Raw genomic sequence first — 18,986 nt, forward strand, 5'->3', positions numbered from 1 at the left:
TCACTAACAGTGCTAGGCGTAAAGGTTCCGGGCGCCACCCAATATCCGGTCAGGGGCGCCTAAAAGGCATTGCACACTGAAATGACGTCATGATCTGCTTGCGCATGCGGGCGCGCGCAAACACTTAGCGCAGGCGTTAAATGTATAGTCAATATGGGAGTTGTCGCAATCTTCATTGCGCCCGCCCCAACATTGGGTTACGCCCCAATTCTCGGGCTCTTTAGGCGCTAACCGCTGGCGCTACCAACCGAATTTCTAGGCCATAGAGTCATAGAAATCATAGAAATTATAGTCATAGAATCATAGAAATCATAGAACCATAGAATTTATAGAATCATAGAAATAAGAGAATCATATAAATCATAGAATCATAGAAATTATAAAATCATAGAAATCATAGAAATCGTAGAATCATAGAAACATAGAAATCATAGAATCATAGATATCAGAGAATCATAGAAAACATAGAAATGATAGAAATTATAGAAATCATAGAATCATAGAAATCATAAAAACTATAGAAATGATAGATATCATAGAATCATAGAAATAATAGAAATCAGTATCAAAGAAATCATAGAATCCTAGAAACCATAGAAATAATATAATCATAGAAATCATAGAAGCATAGCATCATAGAAATTATAGAATCGTAGATATCATAGAAATGATAGAATCATAGAAATCATAGAATCATAGAAATCGTTTAATCATAAAAGTCATAGAATCATAGATATCATAGAATCATTCAAATCATAGCAATCAGAATTGTACCACTCATAGAATCATAGAAATCATAGAAGATATAGAAATCATAGACAATATAGATATCATACAATCATAGAAATCATAGAATCGCAGAAGTCATAGGATCATAGAAATCATAGAACTCATAGAAATTACAGAAATTATAGAAATCATTGAATCAAAGAAATGATAGAAATTATAGAAATCATAGAATGATAGAACCACAGATTCATAGAATCATAGAAATTATAGAATTGTAGAAATCATATAAACCAGAATCATAGAAACCATAGAATTGTAGAAATCATAGAATCATAGAAGTCACCAAATCATAGAATCAGAGAAATCATAGAATCATAGAAATCATAGAATCATACAAATAATATAAATCTTAGAATCATAGAAATCAAAGACTCATAGAAATCATATAAATTATAGAAATCATAGAAACAGAGAAATCATAGAAATCATAGAAACAGAGAAATCATAGAAACAGAGAAATCATAGAATCATAGATATAATAGAAATCATAGAATCATAGAATCATAGATGTCATAGAATCATAGAAATCATAGAAGGTATAGAAAGCATATAAATTATAGAAATCATACAATCATAGAAATCATAGAAATGATAGAATTCATAAAATCATAGAATCATAGAAGTCATAGAAATCATAGAAAGTATCGAATCATAGAGATTTCAGAATAATAGAATCATAGAAATCATAGAATCATAGAAGTAATAGAATCATAGAACTCATAGAAATGATAGAAATCATAGAAATTATAGTCATAGAATCATAGAAATCCTAGAACCACAGAACTTATAGAATCATATAAATACTAGAATCATATAAATATTGAATCATAGAAATCGTAGAATCATAGAAACATAGATATCATATAAATTATAGAAATTATAGAACTCATAGAAACATAGAAATAATCAAATCATAGAAACATAGATTCATATAAATCATAGAATCATAGAAATCATAGAAATGATCGAATCATAGAGATTTCAGAATAATAGAATCATAGAAATCATAGAATCATAGAAGTAATAGAATCATAGAACTCATAGAAATCATAGAAATTATAGAAATCATAGAGTCATAGAAATCATAGAAATTATGGCCTAGAAATTGAGTTTGCGCTGCGCCAGGGCTTTAGCACCGGAAGTTAGCGCTGGCGCTAAGTCCCTTTGCGCGTGCCAAAAATTCAGTAGCGCCACGCCCAAACGGCTGCCGGCGCTACTGAAGGGTTTTAGCGCCTGAAAACTGGCGCAACGCGCCGCATTGCGGCGCTATTCCGGCGCTGCGGCGCCCGCTGTGGTGCGGCAGGCTCGGGAAGTGCAGGCCTCCTCCTTCCGTTAAGGAGGAGCTGCCTGCACCCGGCCGCGGCCCGCGCAAATCTCTTCAAAAATGAGCCCAGCACCTCGGACAAGTGCCGGGCTTGCATCTGTTCCGGGGGGGGGGGAGAAGTCTGGGGAGGTAGCTGCGGGCAGGCGGCTGGTGGGAAAGCGGCCGGCCGCCGCGCCTCCTTAAAGCGCCGGCGCAGACTCCGGCAACACTCGTTTGCCGGAGTCTTAGTTGCGGCTGCCACTGGTGAGGCGGCCGCAACTGAATTTCGGCTTGGGGCCGGGTTACCACGGCAACCGGGACGCTGCGCACACCGATGACGTCATCGGTGCCGGCGCAGCGCTACCGGTCTACCGCCGTGGAAGGGCCCCAGGCAATTTAGGAACCGGCGCCAATTGCAGCGCTAGGCCCTCTAGCGCCGCAAAATCGGTGCTAAGGGCACTGAATTTCTAGGCCTATAGGCCTAGAAATTCGGTGGGGTTAGCGCCCAATTAGAGGCGTTAGAGGGTCTTGTGCCGGAATTATAGCTGGTAACGAAATTGCGTTTGACACTACCATCGGCGTTAGCCGGTAGCGCTGTGCCGGCACCGATGACGTCATCGGTGTGCGCAGCGTCCCGGTTGCCATGGTAACCCGGCCCCAAGCCCAAATTCAGTTGCGGCCGCCTCGCCTGTGGCAGCCGCAACCAACGATTGTTGAAAGGGATGTTACACACCTTTGCGCCGGCGCATAAAGGTGGAGCGGCGGCCGGCCGCTTTCCCGGCGGCCGCCTGCCCGCACCTCCCTCCCCGGACTCCTCCACCACCCCCCCGCGGCACTGATGTGTGTGGCCCGCGAGCCCGGCTCTTCCCCGAGGTGCCGGGCTCATTTGTCGGGCGAATCGACCGGCCAGCGGTCGGCTGCAGGCAGCTCCTCCTTAACAGAAGGAGGAGGCCTGCAGTACCCCAGCCTGCCGCACCACCTCGGGTGCCGCAGCGGGGGATTAGCGCCTCAAAACTGCACTGAACGCCCATAGTGAGGCGCTAAAACCCTCCATTAGTGCCCGCCGCCGTCTGGGCCCGGGGCAACCGAATTTTCGTCGGGCGCAGCGGCATAAACGCCGGCGCAAAGTTTCAGGCGCTAAAGCCCTGGCGGACCCACAACCGAATTTCTAGGCCATAGAGTCTTAGAATCACAGAAATCATAGAACTTATAGAATCATATAAGTACTAGAATCATATAAATCATAGAATCATATAAATACTAGAATCATAGAAATCGTAGAATCATAGAAACATAGAAATCATAGAATCATAGATGTCATAGAATCATAGAAATCAAAGAAGCTATAGAAATCATATAAATTATAGAAATCATACAATCATAGAAATCATAGAATCATAGAAATCATAGAATCATAGAAATTATAGAAACATAGAGATCATAGAATCATAGATTCATAGAAATCATAGAATCATAGAAGTAATAGAATCATAGAAATCATAGAAATTATAGAAATCATAGAAATTATAGAAATCATAGAATCATAGAAATCATAGAAATTATAGACCTAGAAATTGGGTTGGGGCGCCAAAGTGGTGCAAAAGTCGGCGGCGCGCAGGATTTAGCGCAGCGATCGGAGTGATACCGATCGCCAGATATTCAGTTTCATTGCTGCTCGAGGGACACGGGGCAAGACTCGAGGCACTCCGCGTCCCTCTTAGGGCGCTGAAACTGAATATCGCAGCGCAACGTGGTAGGGCCCAACGCAATTTCGTTGCCACACGCTGCGGCACGGCACGCTGCGGTACTGCAGGCCTTCCTCCCACTGTTAAGGGGGAGGTGCCTGCAACAGCGCGATCCCCGATCGCGAGTGCCGGCAAATGAGCCCGGCACCAAGGAGAAGTGCCGGGCTCTTGGGAAACAGCCGGCAATGCTGCGGGGGGGGGGTGGTTAGGAGGCCGGGGACGGAGGTGCTGGCAGGCGGCCGCCGAAAAAGCGGCCGCTCCGCACCTCCACCTTAACTTGCACCACTGCCGGCACAGTAAGGCCCCGTGAACCGGGCGCAGGTAGCGAGCAGCACAACTGCGGCGTTCGCTACCAAATATCGCGAACGGTGCACGAATGGGGCGCTGCGCACACCAATGATGTCATCGGTGGCGGCGCAGCGCAAATGCCTAACACCACCATTAGTGCCCCTACTGAATATCGCCAGAGACGCAGCCAGGTGGCGCTACTCACCCAATTTCTCCCCCATAGAGTCATAGGCCTAGAAATTCAGTATAGCCATGTTTGGGGCGCTACAGCCAGGCGGCCGCTAAAGTTTGCGCCCGGCGCAACTTCGCGCCACCTTCGCTGATATTCAGTGGCCTTCGCGCCACCTTCGCTGATATTCAGTGGCATCGCCCCAAGAGGTTGCTGCTGCGCTAAAACAGGCGATGCACGACTATCATTAGGTGCTAAGCCGGCGGCCCGGGGCGATACCCCCGAGGGCGGGCGCAGCGCAAGTTCGGTGAGTTGCTGATTGATGGCAGACACTCTGGCGCTGGTGAGCTCTTTAAAGGGGAGGGTGGATTTGTTTGCCTGCCACGCCCTGCACACTGCAGCCCTGAAGCAAGGCCTGACCACTGCTGCTTGACCTGTACAATGCCCAGGACTATGGAGAAGGCCAACGTTTGCACCCCTTGCTGCCCCCATTATATGTTTCCAATCAATGCTATGGCTCTGAAGTTAAAGACAAGTGCAAAGCTGTGGCCGGAAGCCACAAGTACCTGTGCAAGTGTTGAGCCTAACCAGAAAGCTCTCTACCTTTGTCTCTCTGCAGAGATCCATCTCTCACAAAGAAGGAGTGTTGCAAAATGGCTGCCATTTCTACTGCAGGAGGAGTGCCCTTTAATTTGCGCCCCCCTTGCCCCGCAGCGACTGGGAACTGTTCCCCTCTACCAGTCGCTAGGGGTGCCAGGCGCACAATAGGCCGGCGCCACTGAATTTCTGGTTTGGGGCGCACAAAGGGCGTTGCACGGTGAAATGACGTCAGGATCTGCGCGCGCAGCTGAGCGTGCACAAAGGCTTTGCGCCACCGCTAAATCTTTACCGAAGTTGGGGAGAGGCACAGATTGCACTGCGCCCGGCCGCTAGCCACCTAGCGCCCCACATCTCCTCCTCCTAAGGCGCTAGCGGCTGGCGCAAACAACTGAATTTCTAGGCCATAGAATCATAGAAATCATAGAATCATAGAAATTATAGAATCATATAAATACTAGAATCATATAAATCATAGAATCATATAAATACTAGAATCATATACATCATAGAATCATAGAAATTACAGAATCATAGAAATCATAGAAATCATAGAATCATAGAAACATAGAAATCATAGAATCATAGAAATTATAGAATCATTGAATCATAGAAATAATAGAAATCATAGAAACATAGACATCATAGAAATTATAGAATAAAAGTATTACAGAAATCATAGATTAATAGAAATCCTAAAATCATAGAATCATAGAAATAAGAGAACTTTTAGAAATCAAAGAATAATAGAATTACAGAAATCATAGAATCATAGAATCATAGAAATCAGAGAATCATAGATATCATCGAATCAAAGAAATCATAGCAATCAGAATCATAGAATCATAGAAATCATAGAAAACATAGAAATCATAGAATCATAGAAATCATAGAAACATAGATCTCATTGAAATCATAGAATCATAGAAATATTACAAATCATAGAATCATAGTAACATAAAATCAAAGAATTCATAGAATCATAGAAGTCTTAGAAGTTGTAGAAATCAAGGAAATTATAGAAATCATAGAGTCATAGAAATCATAGAAATTATAGAGTCATATAATCATAGAAATCATCGAAATCATAGAACTTATAGAATCATATAAATACTAGAATCATATAAATCATAGAATCATATAAATACTAGAATCATAGAAATCGTAGAATCATAGAAACATAGAAATCATAGAATCATACATGTCATAGAATCATAGAAATCAAAGAAGCTATTGAAATCATATCAATTATAGAAATCATACAAACATAGAAATCATAGATATTATAGAATTCATAGAATCATAGAAATCATAGAAACATAGAAATTATAGAAACATAGAGATCATAGAATCATAGATTCATAGAAATCATAGAATCATAGAAGTAATAGAATCATAGAAATCATAGAAATCATAGAAATTATAGAAATCATAGAATCATAGAAATCATAGAAGCATAGAAATTATAGAATCATATAAATACTAGAATCATATAAATCATAGTATCATATAATACTAGAATCATATAAATCATAGAATCATAGAAATTATAGAATCATAGAAATGATAGAATCATAGAAATATAGAAATCATCGAACCATAGAAATTATAGAATCATTGAATCATAGAAATAATAGAAATCATAGAAAGATAGACATCATAGAAATTATAGAATAAAAGTATTACAGAAATCATAGAATAATAGAAATCCTAAAATCATAGAATCATAGAAATAAGAGAATTTTTAGAAATCATAGAATAATAGAATTACAGAAATCATAGAATCATAGAAATCATAGAATCATGGAAATCATCGAATCATAGAAATCATAGCAATCAGAATCATATAAATCATAGAATCGTAGAAATCATAGAAAACATAGAAACATAGAAATCATAGAATCATAGAAATCATAGAATCATAGATCTCATTGAAATCATAGAATCATAGAAATATTAGAAATCATAGAATCATAGTAACAGAATCAAAGAAGTCATAGAATCATAGAAATCTTAGAAGTTATAGAAATCATAGAAATCATAGAATCATAGTAATTATAGAATCATAGAAATTATAGAATCATAGAATTCATAGAAATTATAGAAGTTATAGAAGTCATAGAATCATAGAAATCATAGAGTCATACAAAACATAGAAATTATAGACATAATAGAATAATAGAATTACAGACATCATAGAATCATAGAAATCATTGAATCATAGATATCATAGAATCATAGAAATCATAGCAATCAGAATCATAGAAGTTATAGAATTGTAGAAATCATAGAATCATAGAAATTATAGAAATCATAGAAATCATAGGTATTATAGAAATCATAGAATCATAGAAATCATAGAAATATTAGAAATCATAGAATCATATAAATAATAGAATAAGAAATTATAGACTCATAGAAATCATAGAATTTATAGAAGTTATAGAAGTCATAGAATCATAAAAATCAGAGTCATAGAAATTATAGAATCATAGAAATCATAGAATCATAAATCATAGAAATCATAGAAATAATGGACATCATAGAATAATAGAATTACATAAGTCATAGAATCATAGAACTCATAGAATCATAGATATCAGAGAATCATAGAAATCATAGCAATAAGAATCATAGAAACACTAGATTGTAGAAATCATAGAATCATAGAAACCATAGAAATAATAGAAATCATAGAATCATAGAAATCATAGAAATAATAGAATTGTAGAATCATAGAAATTATAGAATCATAGAAATCATACAAATTGTAGAATCATAGAATAAAATAATCATAGAACTCATAGAATCATAAAAATTATAAAAATCATAGATTCATAGAAATCATATATTCATAGAACTCATAGAATAATAGAAATGATTGAATCATAGAAATCGTAGAATTTGTAAAATCATAGAAATCATAGTATCATAGAAATCATAGGAATCATAGAATCATAGCAATCAAAGTGTCACAGAAATCATAGAATCATAGAAAACATAGAATCATAGAACTCATAGAATAATAGAAATGATTGAATCATAGAAATCATAGAATCATAGATCTCATAGAAATCATAGAATCATGACATCATTGAATCTTAGAAATCATGGATATTATAGCAAACATAGAATCATAGAAATAATAAAATCATAGAATCATAGATTCATAGAAATCATAGCAATTATAGAAATCATAGAAATATAGAAATCATAGAAATTATAGAATTCATAGAATCGTAGTAATCATAGAATCATAGAAATTATAGAAATCATAGAATCATAGAAAACATAGATGTCATAGAAATGATAGATATTATAGAAATCATAGAAATTATCTAAATCATAGAATCACAGCAATTATAGTATCATTGAAATCATAGAATCATAGAAATCAAATCACAGAATCACACAGAAACCCCACAGTGCAGATAGAGGCCATTTTGGCCCATCGAGCCTGCACCGACACATATCCCACCCGATCCCCGTAACTCCTACACCAACACATATCCCACCCTATCCCCGTAACCCCACATATTTAATCCCCCTAACACTAAGGGTCAATTTATCATAGTCAATCAACCTAACTCGCACATCTTTGGACTGTGGGAGGAAACCGGATCACCCGGAGGAAACCCACGCAAACACGGGGAGAATGTGCAAACTCCACACAGACAGTCGCCCGAGGCCGGATTCCAACCCGGGGCCCTGGCGCTGTGAGGCAACAGTGCTAACCACTATGCCACCGTTCTGTGATTCTATGATTTCTATGATTTATATGATTTCGATGATTCAATCATGAAAACATTGATTCTTATAAATCATAGAAATTATAGAAATCATAGAATCATGAAATCATTGAACCTTAGAAATCATAGATATAGTAGAAATCATAGTATTGTAGATATCATAAAATCATAGAAATCATAGAATCATAGAAGTAATAGAATCATAGAACTCATAGAAATGATAGAAATCATAGAAATTATAGTCATAGAATCATAGAAATCCTAGAACCACAGAACTTATAGAATCATATAAATACTAGAATCATATAAATATTGAATCATAGAAATCGTAGAATCATAGAAACATAGATATCATATAAATTATAGAAATTATAGAACTCATAGAAACATAGAAATAATCAAATCATAGAAACATAGATTCATATAAATCATAGAATCATAGAAATCATAGAAATGATCGAATCATAGAGATTTCAGAATAATAGAATCATAGAAATCATAGAATCATAGAAGTAATAGAATCATAGAACTCATAGAAATCATAGAAATTATAGAAATCATAGAGTCATAGAAATCATAGAAATTATGGCCTAGAAATTGAGTTTGCGCTGCGCCAGGGCTTTAGCACCGGAAGTTAGCGCTGGCGCTAAGTCCCTTTGCGCGTGCCAAAAATTCAGTAGCGCCACGCCCAAACGGCTGCCGGCGCTACTGAAGGGTTTTAGCGCCTGAAAACTGGCGCAACGCGCCGCATTGCGGCGCTATTCCGGCGCTGCGGCGCCCGCTGTGGTGCGGCAGGCTCGGGAAGTGCAGGCCTCCTCCTTCCGTTAAGGAGGAGCTGCCTGCACCCGGCCGCGGCCCGCGCAAATCTCTTCAAAAATGAGCCCAGCACCTCGGACAAGTGCCGGGCTTGCATCTGTTCCGGGGGGGGGGGAGAAGTCTGGGGAGGTAGCTGCGGGCAGGCGGCTGGTGGGAAAGCGGCCGGCCGCCGCGCCTCCTTAAAGCGCCGGCGCAGACTCCGGCAACACTCGTTTGCCGGAGTCTTAGTTGCGGCTGCCACTGGTGAGGCGGCCGCAACTGAATTTCGGCTTGGGGCCGGGTTACCACGGCAACCGGGACGCTGCGCACACTGATGACGTCATCGGTGCCGGCGCAGCGCTACCGGTCTACCGCCGTGGAAGGGCCCCAGGCAATTTAGGAACCGGCGCCAATTGCAGCGCTAGGCCCTCTAGCGCCGCAAAATCGGTGCTAAGGGCACTGAATTTCTAGGCCTATAGGCCTAGAAATTCGGTGGGGTTAGCGCCCAATTAGAGGCGTTAGAGGGTCTTGTGCCGGAATTATAGCTGGTAACGAAATTGCGTTTGACACTACCATCGGCGTTAGCCGGTAGCGCTGTGCCGGCACCGATGACGTCATCGGTGTGCGCAGCGTCCCGGTTGCCATGGTAACCCGGCCCCAAGCCCAAATTCAGTTGCGGCCGCCTCGCCCGTGGCAGCCGCAACCAACGATTGTTGAAAGGGATGTTACACACCTTTGCGCCGGCGCATAAAGGTGGAGCGGCGGCCGGCCGCTTTCCCGGCGGCCGCCTGCCCGCACCTCCCTCCCCGGACTCCTCCACCACCCCCCCGCGGCACTGATGTGTGTGGCCCGCGAGCCCGGCTCTTCCCCGAGGTGCCGGGCTCATTTGTCGGGCGAATCGACCGGCCAGCGGTCGGCTGCAGGCAGCTCCTCCTTAACAGAAGGAGGAGGCCTGCAGTACCCCAGCCTGCCGCACCACCTCGGGTGCCGCAGCGGGGGATTAGCGCCTCAAAACTGCACTGAACGCCCATAGTGAGGCGCTAAAACCCTCCATTAGTGCCCGCCGCCGTCTGGGCCCGGGGCAACCGAATTTTCGTCGGGCGCAGCGGCATAAACGCCGGCGCAAAGTTTCAGGCGCTAAAGCCCTGGCGGACCCACAACCGAATTTCTAGGCCATAGAGTCTTAGAATCACAGAAATCATAGAACTTATAGAATCATATAAGTACTAGAATCATATAAATCATAGAATCATATAAATACTAGAATCATAGAAATCGTAGAATCATAGAAACATAGAAATCATAGAATCATAGATGTCATAGAATCATAGAAATCAAAGAAGCTATAGAAATCATATAAATTATAGAAATCATACAATCATAGAAATCATAGAATCATAGAAATCATAGAATCATAGAAATTATAGAAACATAGAGATCATAGAATCATAGATTCATAGAAATCATAGAATCATAGAAGTAATAGAATCATAGAAATCATAGAAATTATAGAAATCATAGAAATTATAGAAATCATAGAATCATAGAAATCATAGAAATTATAGACCTAGAAATTGGGTTGGGGCGCCAAAGTGGTGCAAAAGTCGGCGGCGCGCAGGATTTAGCGCAGCGATCGGAGTGATACCGATCGCCAGATATTCAGTTTCATTGCTGCTCGAGGGACACGGGGCAAGACTCGAGGCACTCCGCGTCCCTCTTAGGGCGCTGAAACTGAATATCGCAGCGCAACGTGGTAGGGCCCAACGCAATTTCGTTGCCACACGCTGCGGCACGGCACGCTGCGGTACTGCAGGCCTTCCTCCCACTGTTAAGGGGGAGGTGCCTGCAACAGCGCGATCCCCGATCGCGAGTGCCGGCAAATGAGCCCGGCACCAAGGAGAAGTGCCGGGCTCTTGGGAAACAGCCGGCAATGCTGCGGGGGGGGGGTGGTTAGGAGGCCGGGGACGGAGGTGCTGGCAGGCGGCCGCCGAAAAAGCGGCCGCTCCGCACCTCCACCTTAACTTGCACCACTGCCGGCACAGTAAGGCCCCGTGAACCGGGCGCAGGTAGCGAGCAGCACAACTGCGGCGTTCGCTACCAAATATCGCGAACGGTGCACGAATGGGGCGCTGCGCACACCAATGATGTCATCGGTGGCGGCGCAGCGCAAATGCCTAACACCACCATTAGTGCCCCTACTGAATATCGCCAGAGACGCAGCCAGGTGGCGCTACTCACCCAATTTCTCCCCCATAGAGTCATAGGCCTAGAAATTCAGTATAGCCATGTTTGGGGCGCTACAGCCAGGCGGCCGCTAAAGTTTGCGCCCGGCGCAACTTCGCGCCACCTTCGCTGATATTCAGTGGCCTTCGCGCCACCTTCGCTGATATTCAGTGGCATCGCCCCAAGAGGTTGCTGCTGCGCTAAAACAGGCGATGCACGACTATCATTAGGTGCTAAGCCGGCGGCCCGGGGCGATACCCCCGAGGGCGGGCGCAGCGCAAGTTCGGTGAGTTGCTGATTGATGGCAGACACTCTGGCGCTGGTGAGCTCTTTAAAGGGGAGGGTGGATTTGTTTGCCTGCCACGCCCTGCACACTGCAGCCCTGAAGCAAGGCCTGACCACTGCTGCTTGACCTGTACAATGCCCAGGACTATGGAGAAGGCCAACGTTTGCACCCCTTGCTGCCCCCATTATATGTTTCCAATCAATGCTATGGCTCTGAAGTTAAAGACAAGTGCAAAGCTGTGGCCGGAAGCCACAAGTACCTGTGCAAGTGTTGAGCCTAACCAGAAAGCTCTCTACCTTTGTCTCTCTGCAGAGATCCATCTCTCACAAAGAAGGAGTGTTGCAAAATGGCTGCCATTTCTACTGCAGGAGGAGTGCCCTTTAATTTGCGCCCCCCTTGCCCCGCAGCGACTGGGAACTGTTCCCCTCTACCAGTCGCTAGGGGTGCCAGGCGCACAATAGGCCGGCGCCACTGAATTTCTGGTTTGGGGCGCACAAAGGGCGTTGCACGGTGAAATGACGTCAGGATCTGCGCGCGCAGCTGAGCGTGCACAAAGGCTTTGCGCCACCGCTAAATCTTTACCGAAGTTGGGGAGAGGCACAGATTGCACTGCGCCCGGCCGCTAGCCACCTAGCGCCCCACATCTCCTCCTCCTAAGGCGCTAGCGGCTGGCGCAAACAACTGAATTTCTAGGCCATAGAATCATAGAAATCATAGAATCATAGAAATTATAGAATCATATAAATACTAGAATCATATAAATCATAGAATCATATAAATACTAGAATCATATACATCATAGAATCATAGAAATTACAGAATCATAGAAATCATAGAAATCATAGAATCATAGAAACATAGAAATCATAGAATCATAGAAATTATAGAATCATTGAATCATAGAAATAATAGAAATCATAGAAACATAGACATCATAGAAATTATAGAATAAAAGTATTACAGAAATCATAGATTAATAGAAATCCTAAAATCATAGAATCATAGAAATAAGAGAACTTTTAGAAATCAAAGAATAATAGAATTACAGAAATCATAGAATCATAGAATCATAGAAATCAGAGAATCATAGATATCATCGAATCAAAGAAATCATAGCAATCAGAATCATAGAATCATAGAAATCATAGAAAACATAGAAATCATAGAATCATAGAAATCATAGAAACATAGATCTCATTGAAATCATAGAATCATAGAAATATTACAAATCATAGAATCATAGTAACATAAAATCAAAGAATTCATAGAATCATAGAAGTCTTAGAAGTTGTAGAAATCAAGGAAATTATAGAAATCATAGAGTCATAGAAATCATAGAAATTATAGAGTCATATAATCATAGAAATCATCGAAATCATAGAACTTATAGAATCATATAAATACTAGAATCATATAAATCATAGAATCATATAAATACTAGAATCATAGAAATCGTAGAATCATAGAAACATAGAAATCATAGAATCATACATGTCATAGAATCATAGAAATCAAAGAAGCTATTGAAATCATATCAATTATAGAAATCATACAAACATAGAAATCATAGATATTATAGAATTCATAGAATCATAGAAATCATAGAAACATAGAAATTATAGAAACATAGAGATCATAGAATCATAGATTCATAGAAATCATAGAATCATAGAAGTAATAGAATCATAGAAATCATAGAAATCATAGAAATTATAGAAATCATAGAATCATAGAAATCATAGAAGCATAGAAATTATAGAATCATATAAATACTAGAATCATATAAATCATAGTATCATATAATACTAGAATCATATAAATCATAGAATCATAGAAATTATAGAATCATAGAAATGATAGAATCATAGAAATATAGAAATCATCGAACCATAGAAATTATAGAATCATTGAATCATAGAAATAATAGAAATCATAGAAAGATAGACATCATAGAAATTATAGAATAAAAGTATTACAGAAATCATAGAATAATAGAAATCCTAAAATCATAGAATCATAGAAATAAGAGAATTTTTAGAAATCATAGAATAATAGAATTACAGAAATCATAGAATCATAGAAATCATAGAATCATGGAAATCATCGAATCATAGAAATCATAGCAATCAGAATCATATAAATCATAGAATCGTAGAAATCATAGAAAACATAGAAACATAGAAATCATAGAATCATAGAAATCATAGAATCATAGATCTCATTGAAATCATAGAATCATAGAAATATTAGAAATCATAGAATCATAGTAACAGAATCAAAGAAGTCATAGAATCATAGAAATCTTAGAAGTTATAGAAATCATAGAAATCATAGAATCATAGTAATTATAGAATCATAGAAATTATAGAATCATAGAATTCATAGAAATTATAGAAGTTATAGAAGTCATAGAATCATAGAAATCATAGAGTCATACAAAACATAGAAATTATAGACATAATAGAATAATAGAATTACAGACATCATAGAATCATAGAAATCATTGAATCATAGATATCATAGAATCATAGAAATCATAGCAATCAGAATCATAGAAGTTATAGAATTGTAGAAATCATAGAATCATAGAAATTATAGAAATCATAGAAATCATAGGTATTATAGAAATCATAGAATCATAGAAATCATAGAAATATTAGAAATCATAGAATCATATAAATAATAGAATAAGAAATTATAGACTCATAGAAATCATAGAATTTATAGAAGTTATAGAAGTCATAGAATCATAAAAATCAGAGTCATAGAAATTATAGAATCATAGAAATCATAGAATCATAAATCATAGAAATCATAGAAATAATGGACATCATAGAATAATAGAATTACATAAGTCATAGAATCATAGAACTCATAGAATCATAGATATCAGAGAATCATAGAAATCATAGCAATAAGAATCATAGAAACACTAGATTGTAGAAATCATAGAATCATAGAAACCATAGAAATAATAGAAATCATAGAATCATAGAAATCATAGAAATAATAGAATTGTAGAATCATAGAAATTATAGAATCATAGAAATCATACAAATTGTAGAATCATAGAATAAAATAATCATAGAACTCATAGAATCATAAAAATTATAAAAATCATAGATTCATAGAAATCATATATTCATAGAACTCATAGAATAATAGAAATGATTGAATCATAGAAATCGTAGAATTTGTAAAATCATAGAAATCATAGTATCATAGAAATCATAGGAATCATAGAATCATAGCAATCAAAGTGTCACAGAAATCATAGAATCATAGAAAACATAGAATCATAGAACTCATAGAATAATAGAAATGATTGAATCATAGAAATCATAGAATCATAGATCTCATAGAAATCATAGAATCATGACATCATTGAATCTTAGAAATCATGGATATTATAGCAAACATAGAATCATAGAAATAATAAAATCATAGAATCATAGATTCATAGAAATCATAGCAATTATAGAAATCATAGAAATATAGAAATCATAGAAATTATAGAATTCATAGAATCGTAGTAATCATAGAATCATAGAAATTATAGAAATCATAGAATCATAGAAAACATAGATGTCATAGAAATGATAGATATTATAGAAATCATAGAAATTATCTAAATCATAGAATCACAGCAATTATAGTATCATTGAAATCATAGAATCATAGAAATCAAATCACAGAATCACACAGAAACCCCACAGTGCAGATAGAGGCCATTTTGGCCCATCGAGCCTGCACCGACACATATCCCACCCGATCCCCGTAACTCCTACACCAACACATATCCCACCCTATCCCCGTAACCCCACATATTTAATCCCCCTAACACTAAGGGTCAATTTATCATAGTCAATCAACCTAACTCGCACATCTTTGGACTGTGGGAGGAAACCGGATCACCCGGAGGAAACCCACGCAAACACGGGGAGAATGTGCAAACTCCACACAGACAGTCGCCCGAGGCCGGATTCCAACCCGGGGCCCTGGCGCTGTGAGGCAACAGTGCTAACCACTATGCCACCGTTCTGTGATTCTATGATTTCTATGATTTATATGATTTCGATGATTCAATCATGAAAACATTGATTCTTATAAATCATAGAAATTATAGAAATCATAGAATCATGAAATCATTGAACCTTAGAAATCATAGATATAGTAGAAATCATAGTATTGTAGATATCATAAAATCATAGAAATCATAGAATCATAGAAATGATAGAAATCATAGAAACATAGAAATCATAGAAATTATTGAATTTATAGAATCATAGACATCATATAATCATAGAAATCATAGAATCATAGAAATCATAGAAATTATAGAAATCGTAGAATCACAGAAATCATAGAATCATAGTAATCATAGAAATCGTATAAATCAGAATCATAGAAATCATTGAATCATAGAAATTATAGAATCATAGAAATCATAGAAACATAGAAATCAAAGAATCATAGAAATCATAGCAATAATAGAATCATAGAAATCATAGAATAATAGAATTCTAGAAATTATAGAATCATAGAAATCTTAGAAACATAGAAATCAAAGAATCATAGATATCATAGAAACATAGAAATCAAAGAATCATAGAAATCATAGAAATTATAGAACTCATAATATCATAGAAATCATAGAATCATAGGAGTCATAGAAATCATAGCATCATAGAAATCATAGAATCATAGAAATCATAGAAATTGTAGAATCATAGATTCATAGAAATCATAGAATCATAGAAATCATAGAATCATAGAAATCGTAGTATCAAAGAATCATAGAAATCATAGAATCATAGATATCAGAGAATCGTATAAATCATAGCATTCAGAATCATTGAAATTATAGTAATCATAGAAATCATACAATCATAGTAATTAAAGAATCACAGAAAACATAGAAATCATAGAATCATAGAAATCATAGAATCATAGAAATCAAGGTATCATAGAAATGATAGAAGTTATAGAATCATAGAAATAATATTATCAAAGAAATCAAAGAATCATAGAAATCATTGAACATATAGAAATCATAGATATCAAAGGATCATAGATATCATAGAAATTATAGAAATCATAGACTCATATATATTGTAGAATCATAGAAATCACAGAATCATGCAAATCATAGAATCATAGAAATTGTAGAATCATAGAAATTGTAGAATCATAGAATCATAGAAATTATAGAAATAATAGAATCATAGAAATCAATGCATCATAGAAGTTATAGAAATCATAGACTCGTAAAAATTGTAGAATCATAGAAATCATAGAATCATAGAAATCATAGAATCATAGAAATCATGGCAATCAGAATCATAGAAATTATAGAAATCATAGAATCATAGAAATCATAGAAATAACAGAATCATAGAATCCTAGAATAATAAAAATTATAGAAATCATAGAATCATAGAAATCAAAGAATAATAGAAATCATAGAAATTATAGAAATCATATTCACATAGGAATCATTGAATCATAGAAATCATAAAATCATAGTAATGATAGAAATCATAGAATCATAGAAATCATAGAATTATAGAAATTATAGAATCATAGAAATCATATAAATCGTAGAATCATAGAAATCAAAGAATCATAGACATCATAGAAATTATATAAATCATAGACTTATAGGAATTGTATTATCATAGAAATCATAGAACCATAGAAAACATAGAAATCATAGAATCATAGAAATGATAGAATCATATAAATCATAGAATCATAGAAATCATGTAATCATAGTAATCACAGAAATCCTAGAATCATAGAATCATAGATCTCATAGAAATCATAGAATCATGAAAACATTTAGGCCTAGAAATTAGGTATGGCCCCGCCAGCTCAGTTGCGGCCAAAAGTTTGCGCAGCGCCCGGAGCCCGTTGCGCCCACCAGAAATTCACTTTTAGCGCCCCAAGTCGGAACCGGGCGCTGTTCCAGGGTGTGCCCGCCTCCGCTTGGGGCGCTGAAAGTGAATTTCAGCGCTCCAGCTGCCGCTGCGCCACCCGATGTGGTGCGGCAGGCTAGGGTACTGCAGGCCTTCTCCTTCTCTTAAGGAGGAGCTGCCTGCAGCCGTGAGATCGCCGCTGGATTCTGCCGGCAAATGAGCCCGGCACCACGGAGAAGTGCCGGGCTCGCGGGAATCAGCCACCAATGCCGCGGGGGGGGTGGTGCAGGAGGCCGGGGAGGGAGGTGTGGGCAGGCGGCCGCCGAAAAAGCGGCCGGCCGCACCTCCACCTTTATGCACCCCACTAACGCTGCATGAAGGCCGTGTTTCATGAACGTTGTTTGCAGCCGCTGCGGAAGAGGCGGCCGCAACTGAATATGGGCGTCGGGGCAGAACCGGGATGCTGCGCACACCGATGACGTCATCGGTGCCGGCGCAGCGCTACCGGCTACCGCCGCCATTAACGCTGCACTCAATTTCCGCGCTACCAACCCCGCCGGCGCAGAAGACCTCTTTAGGCGCTAAGTGGGTGCAAGGCCCACTGAATTTCTAGGCCCTACTCTCATATATCATAGAAATTATAGAAATCATAGAGTCATGAAAGCATTGAACCTTAGAAATCATAGAAATTATAGAATCATAGAATCATAGAAATCATGGAATCATAGAACCACAGAAGTCATAGAAATTATAGAAATCATAGAAACATAGACATCATAGAAATTATAGAATTCATAGAAATCATAGAAATCATAGAATCATAGAAATCATAGATATTATAAAAATAATAGAATCACAGTAAGCATAGAATCATAGAAATAATAGAAATCACAGACTCATAGGCCTAGAAATTCAGTTGGTTGCGCCAGCCGGTAACGCCATAAGAGGGGTATATTTCCAGCGCTAGGCACTTAGCGCCCGGGTGCAGACCGATCTGCGCCAACGCCCAAATTCAGTTGACATTTAGCGCCGGCGCAAAGTATTTGCGCCCGCTCAGCTGCGTGCGCAGCTTATGACGTCATTTCGTCGTGCAACGCTGTTTGTGCGCCCCAAACCGGAAATTC

Source organism: Somniosus microcephalus, chromosome 13 (genome assembly GCF_052327205.1).
Source record: "Somniosus microcephalus isolate GS21.2 chromosome 13, FLI_Smic_1.0, whole genome shotgun sequence".
Lineage (NCBI taxonomy): Eukaryota > Metazoa > Chordata > Chondrichthyes > Squaliformes > Somniosidae > Somniosus > Somniosus microcephalus.